The 9,539-nt window shown below is 32.6% G+C and overlaps 1 non-coding gene across 1 annotated transcript; it reads right to left on the reverse strand.

Moving 5' to 3' along the window:
• Nucleotides 1-8,657: 8,657 nt before the first annotated feature.
• Nucleotides 8,658-8,764, reverse strand: LOC125588051. Its single transcript, XR_007324447.1, has one exon. It is a non-coding gene; the product is annotated as a small nucleolar RNA R71 (small nucleolar RNA).
• Nucleotides 8,765-9,539: the final 775 nt, after the last annotated feature.

Consider the following 9,539-nt stretch of genomic DNA (forward strand, 5'->3'; position numbering starts at 1 on the left):
ACAGAGGAGATTGATTGGGATCCATCGAATCTGGGACATTCACCGCTCGCGGAGCACCGATGTTGCGATCTGCAGCTACCGGAGAAGATTGCAGAGGTGAATCATCGTTTTCAATGGATCGAATCGTACGACGAGCTACTCGAGTTGATTTTCGCGGAATTTTCTTCATGGAAACCATCGTAGAGGAGGAGAATTGATCAAAGAACACAAATCAAGCTCTATCAATGGAAGAATCAAACGAAAACCAGTTCAGATGGCTCTGATACCATATTAGTTGAACAAGAGGATCAACATTAGAGAGAAAGTTTGTTATAAAGATATTTCTCATTACGTAAAGAAGAGTACAATGTACCGATTATATACAAACTACACTAAACCAAAAATGATTAAACTGCCAAAAGTAAACCGGAAATAACCGATATAATTAACTCAATAGAGCACATATCTAATCTATTAAAAGGGAAGTACATTTTATACTTAGCCCTAAATTTTCCTCAATAATTATCATCCAATGCCACTGCCTTAATAACAAAACAACTAACTGATTTCTGTTTAATTAAATTAACTTTCAAACCAAAAAAATGTATAACTATTTTATTCCTATTAATTACAATCGACATCCACTTAAAACATTAAATCATTTTGAGATTAAACCATAAAATTAAACAGCGACACAATAAAGATGATCACTAAATCTATTTTAACTAAACCATTAAACCATTATCGAGTTCGTCACAACCAACTTGAATTATAAATGTCATTCCCTAGCATTGTTTTCACGATCTAAGGAAACCTATCTTTGGAAATCAACTCTAAATAACAAACTAACACAAACATTATTGATAAAATATTGCTGATATCGACATATTACCTATATAACATAGTTTTAGTTATTGTATATTTTATTTATAGCATTGAAACTAAACTTATGATTCTTTAAAAGAGTCATGCATATCAATTATCAAACTTACGATTCTTTGATAGAGTCATGACTATCGTCGATTATATTTACATTTACTATAAGTTTCTTTATACACAACTTTTTGAATAATGTCACAATCAATATTCTCAAATCATATCTTCACCATAATCAATCAATATCTAACTATGTTATGCCTAAATCACCAAAAAATCTAAACTTCTTTATTAAATTACCTTTTTTGTTATAACAATCGATTTCTATTTTAAAAAAAATATTTTTTAAAAATTTAATCACGCCTAAAATCAAGCAATATATTTATATTAAGTGCCTAATTAAGCGTTAAAAATCACCAAAAATCATTCTTAATTATATTAGATTTCTGTTATATGGTGTTCGATTATTTTTAAAAAAAATATTCTTAATTATATTACACTTAACAATCAAACAATATTTTACTATTAATCTAAGTATTAAATATTAAATATCCGTTTGATCTATTTATACGTCCATGTATATTAAGTGCATTAAACTAATACAGATGTCAAAATGAATGTATATTATTGAAATTATATGAACAGTAAACTATTTGAGTGACCAATCTAATATATTAAAATAGAAGTCTAATATATTAAAATAGAATTACAAATAAAAAATCGTTCTGATTTTTCCTCAATAATTACCGATCTATGCCACTGTCATCACAACACAGTCGTTTTAACAGCTTTAGATCACCCCTTTCTTTTGGTTCTCTCCCCTCTTCTAAAGAGAGAGAGTTTTCTCTCGATATTTCATTGTTTTTATCAAACTATTATCTTTCGGAAGGATAAATCTATTTCCCCTTTTTTGTGTGTTAAAATAATTTTCGATCATCTAGATCGATTTTTTTTCTTCGCTTACCAATACTTTGTAGTGTTTTCGGCCTAAATCTGAGCAATTCTTCCATTCTCTGATCTTGCGTCGATGTAATAAAGGTTCCGATCTATAATCGGAAAGCATGCCGTAGCCCTCTGTTGCTTCACTCAATCCCGACCAACATCTCTTCAACTAAATATTCTATCTTTGTTTGGGTAACGTTGCATGAATTGGTATTGGAGTTTAGAGAAGTGTTCGTGAGGTTCCAAATCTTTGTTACGGTGAAGAAAGAGCAAAAGCGAAATCGGAAAATTTCACAGTGGCGAAGAGCTCCGGCGGCCATGATGTTTTCAGCATGAAGGACACGTTGCTTGATACACTTATCAGAAACAGCTTTTGTGTTATGGGCTTTGTAATTTGTTTTTTTTTTACTTGGATCTCATGTAGTCCATTACCAATTCTAATGAAAAATATTGCCGACAAAGAAGAAATCATTCCTTTTTTCTTTCATTAATAATAATTTTAATTCTCAACGGTTTTTTCTTTTTCTCTCGCGCCTCTGTATTTCACAGAAAGAGAAAAGGAAGCTTTTTATGTTCTTTCCGTAACATTGTGAAATCTTAAGTGATTTCTAAAGATCAGATTGACATATTTATATAGTGTAACTTGCGTATACTTTAAAATTTGTTCTTTATCTTTGTTACAACCATTGGGCTTTAGGTAAGTCTCTCGTAATGTTTGTTGTAATGGGCCATTAAGTAAATTTGATTGAGCAAAACTTAGACACACAAGACGTACTTGATCGATTTTATTAAAATAAACCGTTTTGGACCTTTGTTGATGAAAAAAGACTGTTTGTTGCTTAAACCATTGTTTAAAGTTAGATTCAGTAGAAGATTAATTTGTAAATCATACATATATTTGGTTAATATAACTATAACCACTATTCTTAAACTAAGGTATGGTTAATAAAATTTGAACGCTCCCATCTTTTTATTTTCCACAAAATATTTTCAATATATATAACATAGTTAATCTTTAACCGTCAATTTACCTGATTTATAGCTACCGCATCAATTTTTAAGATTGCAATATTTCATTTCCTAAAAGAAAATCGAAATATAAAAGCAAATGATCAAATATTATTATACGAATACCAAAATATATTCGATCATTTGCTTTTATATTTTGATTTTCTTTTAGGAAATGAAATATTGCAATCTTAAAAATTAATAAAAATGGTAATCACATTTAAATTTAAAATATATATTAAGTATAATATTATTTTTACATGTTATGCTGCATATATATTTTATATAAATATTAGGCCAAAGAATATATAATTCAATAAAAATATGAGAAATTGTTTAAACTACTACATTCTTAGTACCATTTTTAATGTTTAATTTAACCATATTTACCTTTAACTTTAAAGAGACAAATATATAGTTATAACCCTAAGATTAACTAATCTACATTTATTATTTAGATTTGAGAGGTGAAGTTTTAGATTGTGAGGTTTATGATTTTAATAAATAAATAAATACTTAAAATTATTAATAAAAAGCTTTAAAATAGTTTTCAAAAATAAACTAGAAAAATAATTTTGATTTTTTATAAGAAAGTTCGAATTTGAAAGCATATATATAATTTTATAACTATATAATTATTTTATTAAAATAATTATTTGTATTTATAGATTTATAAAGCAAATATAGAAGAGTCTTTTGTTTTTTAACGAAAATTCATACTTTGGTATTTGTGAAAATGTTTTTCTAGAAAAAGTAAGCATTAATAATAGTATCAAAAGTGAGGAAAATTGGAAATCTTGTGAAAATATATAAACAAATGACTTATGCAATTCATGACTAGAAACAAATGAATAAATTTATTGTAAACGAAAATTATATTAAACAAATATAACTATTTAAAATATATTTTACCAAAAATATAGAAAAGATGTTGAATCTAAATGAAAAATTCACATCCGCACGGGCATGCGGGTCAAAATCTAGCGTAGAATTAAAATAACAGACTTAGACGGTCATACCTATAGTCGCTGTCTCCTATGAATCACGGATACATGCATGCAAGTGAATTACATATAAAGCTTGTTAGTTAAAGACGAAAATATTCGATAGTATTAATTTCGACGGAATGTTAACGCTACTATGTCTCTGGACACTCCACACGGATATGAGTCTATGCTTTAGGACCTATTTGTATACCCGGAAAGAGGGTCTATCCGTGGACTGCACATTCTATTGGGAATTAGTCTGGGCCCTTACATAGGCCCGGGATACCCCAGGTTAAACAAAAAACATTAGATGCGAGTTTTCTATTTTTCTTCAAATAGAAGACAAATTATAAAAATGAAACATAGCTGTAAAGGTGTTTTCATGGCTTAACTTATCATTGTTGTTTTCATCATGTGATCCCCCACCCCCAAAGTCAAAGGTTCTGCTCTCGATTGTCATTCGTCTCTTTACGAATAAACTAAATGACGTTTTTTTTTGTAAAAACTAAATGACGTTTAGTACACGATCTACATCTTAATAAATCTATTAGCATAATGTAAATTACAGTATTACCAGGGACAAAACCCGCATAGTGTAAATTATATGTATAAACTCGCTGTTAACGTCTAACTCAAATTTTACAGGATTTACTCAAGTATAGGGAATTGTCAGCTAGGTTTACCCAAAGTAGAATTGAACTGGATCATAACAAAAACTTGAACTTCTTTTTTTTGTTAAAGAACTTTAACATGAGTTATATATATATGGTTTACTTTTTTATTTGTAGAGTAAATCCCAATTAAAATGAGCTAAACTGAACTAGACTAATTTTTTCAAAGTGCAAACTTTGTTAGAAAAATGGAACATGATATTAAAATAAACGAAACAAAATTGTGGTTTCACTTTGCTGCATTTAAGAATAACCAAATTACGCATTTAGTTTTTTTTTTCCATTAGAAAAAAATTATTTTACTTAATCATTAAATTTAAAATTTTCATATAATTTAAATAGGGAAAAATTGCCAAAACAGAGCAAAAAAAAACAACATAATTGTCCCTATGGTGTAAAACTATATTTGTCCATTTATTCTCTATTTTACCCTTTCAATTTCTGAGATTTAATGAAACAAATAGTTTTATGAATCCAAAAAAATATTAAAAATATAAACAATTAATAAAACACCTATATACACAAACACATATTTTTTTTTTGGTTAAAAAACTTGATAAATAAAATTTTAAAATTACGTTCCAATAAAAGTAAAATTCATCTTCTACGGAAAATGAGTTAGTAGAAAACGAATTCCAGAATAAACAAGTCCATCCACTTTTTTTTAGAAGAAACCATCTAAAAATGATTAAAATTCTAAATATGGAGAATGCAAATTCTACTAATTGTAAAGATCGCTACTTTTCTTTTAAATGTAATTTCTACTTTTATGAAGTATTCTAAAATTTCAGGTATGCGAAATCTAAACTTACCACGAACGTCTACAAAAAGTAGAAATTATATTCATAATTTTTGTCATAGTTCTACACAGTGTAGAAGGCGCATTCTACGGATAAAAAACCCAGTTTTTCTGAAAATTAAAGAAGTTTCAGTTAAAAAAATATTCTAAAAACATTCTAATTTCCTAAAACGTGTCCTGATCGATTTTTTTTGTCAAAATATAAAAAAAACGATTTTGTTTTTTCTTCTTCATCAATCTATGATTTCTCCATAGTTTGTCTTGTGGTTTTCACAAACTCTTGTTCTATGATGCATATCTATACAATATGTGGTGTTTGAGAATTTAGTGCAAGCACGAGATTGATTTTTTTGGCTGATGATAAAGGGGGGTAGGCTACTGTTATTGGAATCAAATTCTACCTTAGAGGATTTTAAAAGAGGTTACGTGATATTTTTAATTTGTGTCGTGTGTTCTTTTTTTTTAAAATTATTTTTACATTTTTTTTTCTTTCTAAAACATTATGGGATTACCTTATTTTTTATATTTTTCATTAAACTTTTTTAAAATGGTTTTAATTTATGTTTAATGTGATTAAGGAAATATTAGTTTTGGGATTATGAAAAATATTATACTATAGGAACAACTTAGCGATGGTTTTATACCATATGGACAACTATATTGTTTTTTTGTTCCGTTTTTGTAATTTTCCCTTTAAATAATATCTGAACTTCAGCAAAATGCGCTACAACAAAAAGTAGCATGCGGTTCACTTTGTAGCAAAGTGATTCCCCCTAAACTTGCATGTAAAAATACATATAAGTTAGCATTAATTTAAACTTGTTATATCCATTAATTTATATTACTTGGAACTGCATAAAGTGGAATCTAAACTCTTCTTAACAATTTTGTTAGATATATCGTCATACATGAAAGTGTATCGATTGGCCAGTTTAATATGAGGTTGACTTGACGGTAAGATTGATTACCTATCACAACTAAGGATCATGCTTGTTTCTCTCTTTTGTTTTCATTCAAAATTCAATTGATATTTACAATATTCCAACAAATAATATCTTTCGGGATCATTTATATTCAGTGTAATAAGGTCATCGATATACTGTTGTATGTTTTCCACTTTGTGTCTATATAAAATATTGGCCATATTATACATTTTTGATGATAATTAGTGATTAGGCAAATAAAAACTACTATATCATACACATATATATATAATTAAATTTTTTTAACAACCCCAATTTCTAATTTTTAAACCGAAATCTCAAACCAAATTGATGATCGTATTCGTATATACCATCAGATTTTAATTCAACCTAAATTTTAACCAGATCATCAGTGATATCTTGCATATTTCTAATGTTTTATCCATTCACCCATATGCATTTTGATCATATAGATTAGGATTTAGCCATGTTTAGGTTGCATTTTGCATACATGAGTCCTTATCAGGTATTGGAGTACCACATGGAGTTCTTGGAGACATTTGGGTGCAATTGGAGTCCAAAAGAAGTGTTTAAAGTGATCATTGGGCGAACACCTTACCGGAGCGACCAGTCCGGAGCGACACCTCGAAGTCGCTCTGATCTCCCTATCAGAGCGACCTTACCAGAGCGACAGGGAAGAGTCGCTCGCGTTTTGATTACCCGGAGATGCGAGAACGAGTCCGGAGCGACCTCTCGCAGCGACACAGCGAGGTCGCTCCCGAAGCATGGAGCGACTACTCGGAGCGACGAGCGGAGGTCGCTCCGCGTCTTATTTCTGCTCGAACTTATGATTTCTCAAGGGCCTTTTGGTCATTTCATGATGCACGTTTTTTATTTTCTAAACCTATGTTTTAATACTCTGTAAGCCACCAGGAGGAGATCATCTTTTGTTCTTAAGAAAAACCACCAAAAACTCTTGGAAAGTCATCTCTTGAATCAATTGATCAGTTTTGTTATTGAAATTCTGTGTTCTTATATTTATTTTCTTTGTGTTTCTCTACATGATTAATCTGAAATCCAACATGAGTTTAAGAGGAATCATGGAGATTAGAGTGAGTAATCCCCCTTTGAATTCATGGGTTAGGGAGATTAAGGGTGATTAGGTTAGAGCTAGGATGTTTTAGTGTAGATCATTCATATTTCCTTGCTAGCAGAGTGAACCTAATGCATTTTCTGAGTTGGCCACTCAGTTGTTGATTCTTAGGCATTTCTCACCCGAAAGGTGTTCGAGGAAATGCCCGAGACAACTCTTCCTAGCTTTTAGCATACTTTGCCAAAGACATTTGTTGTTAGAGGTGCTAAGATAGCCATTGGACTTGCTAGTTATGATTACTTTCATATCATTCAACCAAAGACATTTGATGCTTGGATTGTGTTAGTAAATGAACATTCATCTAGACATAGAGTTTGTTTAGGATTGTGTCTAAGCTTAAGGTTGATAGTTTGATTGATCGTTTGCCATCCTTAGTTCGAAACTTGATCACCCGATGTCTAATCCCTATATCCATGAGTTCTCTTTTCCCATAGTTAAGAGAGTATCATTTAGTTATTCCTTTTAGTTAGTTATAGTTTAAAAACCCTTTTAAAAACCATTGGTTGCACTTAGATTAAGTGATTACTTGCATTCTCGGTGCTTTCACATCTCTCAGAACTGGTTCGACAATCATTTATACTACAACATTTGTCTTAGGAGCCTTGAAAACTCCTAACATCAAATTGGCGCCGTTGCCAAATTCTGAGTAGATTTAAACATTGAGATTTAGTCAATTGCTTGAGACTAAGTCATTTTTATTTTCTTTTGTTACTGACTCTTTTTCACCTCCTCTTATTCTACAGGTGTATGAACTTGCGGAGCAACGGTCCATCAAACCTAGTTCCACGAGCTGCAGACATCAGAGCTTTAGAGAGAGAGTGTGCTAGAAAGAGAAGAGAAGAAGAGCAACAGGCTCAACTGCAAAGACTGAACACTGATATGGGAGACGTTCATCAGCATGATGCAGGCGTCAATGGCGCTAATAACAATGCTCCAGCTAACCAACAGCGAGCAGCTCGACCCATTGGCACTTACGATCGCCCCAACATTCATGGTCATAGATTGGGAATCCGAGCACCCGCTGTGGCAGCCAACAACTTTGAGATCAAATCAGGACTCCTCAACGTGATCGAGAACAACAAGTATCATGGCTTGGCTCTAGAGGATCCATTTGATCACTTGGACAGGTTCGACAGCTACTGTGGGTTGTCAAAAACCAATGGTGTGTCCGAAGATGCCTTAAAGCTCAAGCTATTCCCTTTCTCTTTGGGGGATAAGGCACGTCAGTGGGAGAAGTCTCTACCCAGCGACTCTATCACCACTTGGGATGATTGCAAGAGAGCATTCTTGGAGAAGTTCTTCTCTACTTCAAGAACTGCTAAGCTGAGAAATGAGATTTCCAGCTTTCAACAGAAGGGCTTGGAAGGATTCAGTGAAGCCTGGGAGAGATTCAAGGGCTACCAAGCTCAATGCCCACACCATGGTTTCTCTAAGGAGAGTTTGCTGAGCACATTCTACCGTGGTGCTCTTCCTAAGTACAGGGCCAGACTGGATACAGCTAGCAATGGGTTCTTCTTGGGGAGAACTGAGGAGGATGCAGAGGAGCTGGTTGACAACATGGTTAAAAGTGATGCAGTCTACAGTGGAGACCACGACAGAGGTAGTAGAACAGATGATAAGCAGACGAGGAAGGAGTTGAAGGCTCTACAAGATAAGATAGACATCCTCATTGCTGACAAAGCTACCCAAGAGCAGCTGCACTTTGTTGGCAACCCAAGCCAAGAGACACCAGTTGTTGTCCATGAAGTTGAGGGTTTGGAAGGTCAGGAAGAGCTGTGTTTCATCAACAACAATGGTAGCTGGTACAAGAAAGAGCCCAACTTTCAGTACAACAACTACCAACAGAAATCCTATTCCAACAACCAACAGAGTGGTTATCAGCCTCGGAATAATCAGCAAGGCAGCTATCAACCTCAGCAAAACCCTCCTCCTGGTTTCAACAACAAGGGCAACCATTCTTCCCAACAGCAATCTAATCCCTCTACCTCAACTCCTCAGGTCAACACCACTGAAGCTCTACTGAAACAAATCCTGGAGTCTCAAACAAGAAGTGAGAAGCATGTTGGCTATGAGTTGAAGAACCTTCACTCAAAGATTGATGGGAGCTACAATGAGCTCAACAACAAGTTCAGAGCTTTGGAGAACCAGTTTGCTGCCATGAACACTCAACAAAATCGCCAACAAGGTTCTCTACCTGGAAAA

This window comes from Brassica napus, chromosome C5, assembly GCF_020379485.1.
Source record: "Brassica napus cultivar Da-Ae chromosome C5, Da-Ae, whole genome shotgun sequence".
NCBI lineage: Eukaryota > Viridiplantae > Streptophyta > Magnoliopsida > Brassicales > Brassicaceae > Brassica > Brassica napus.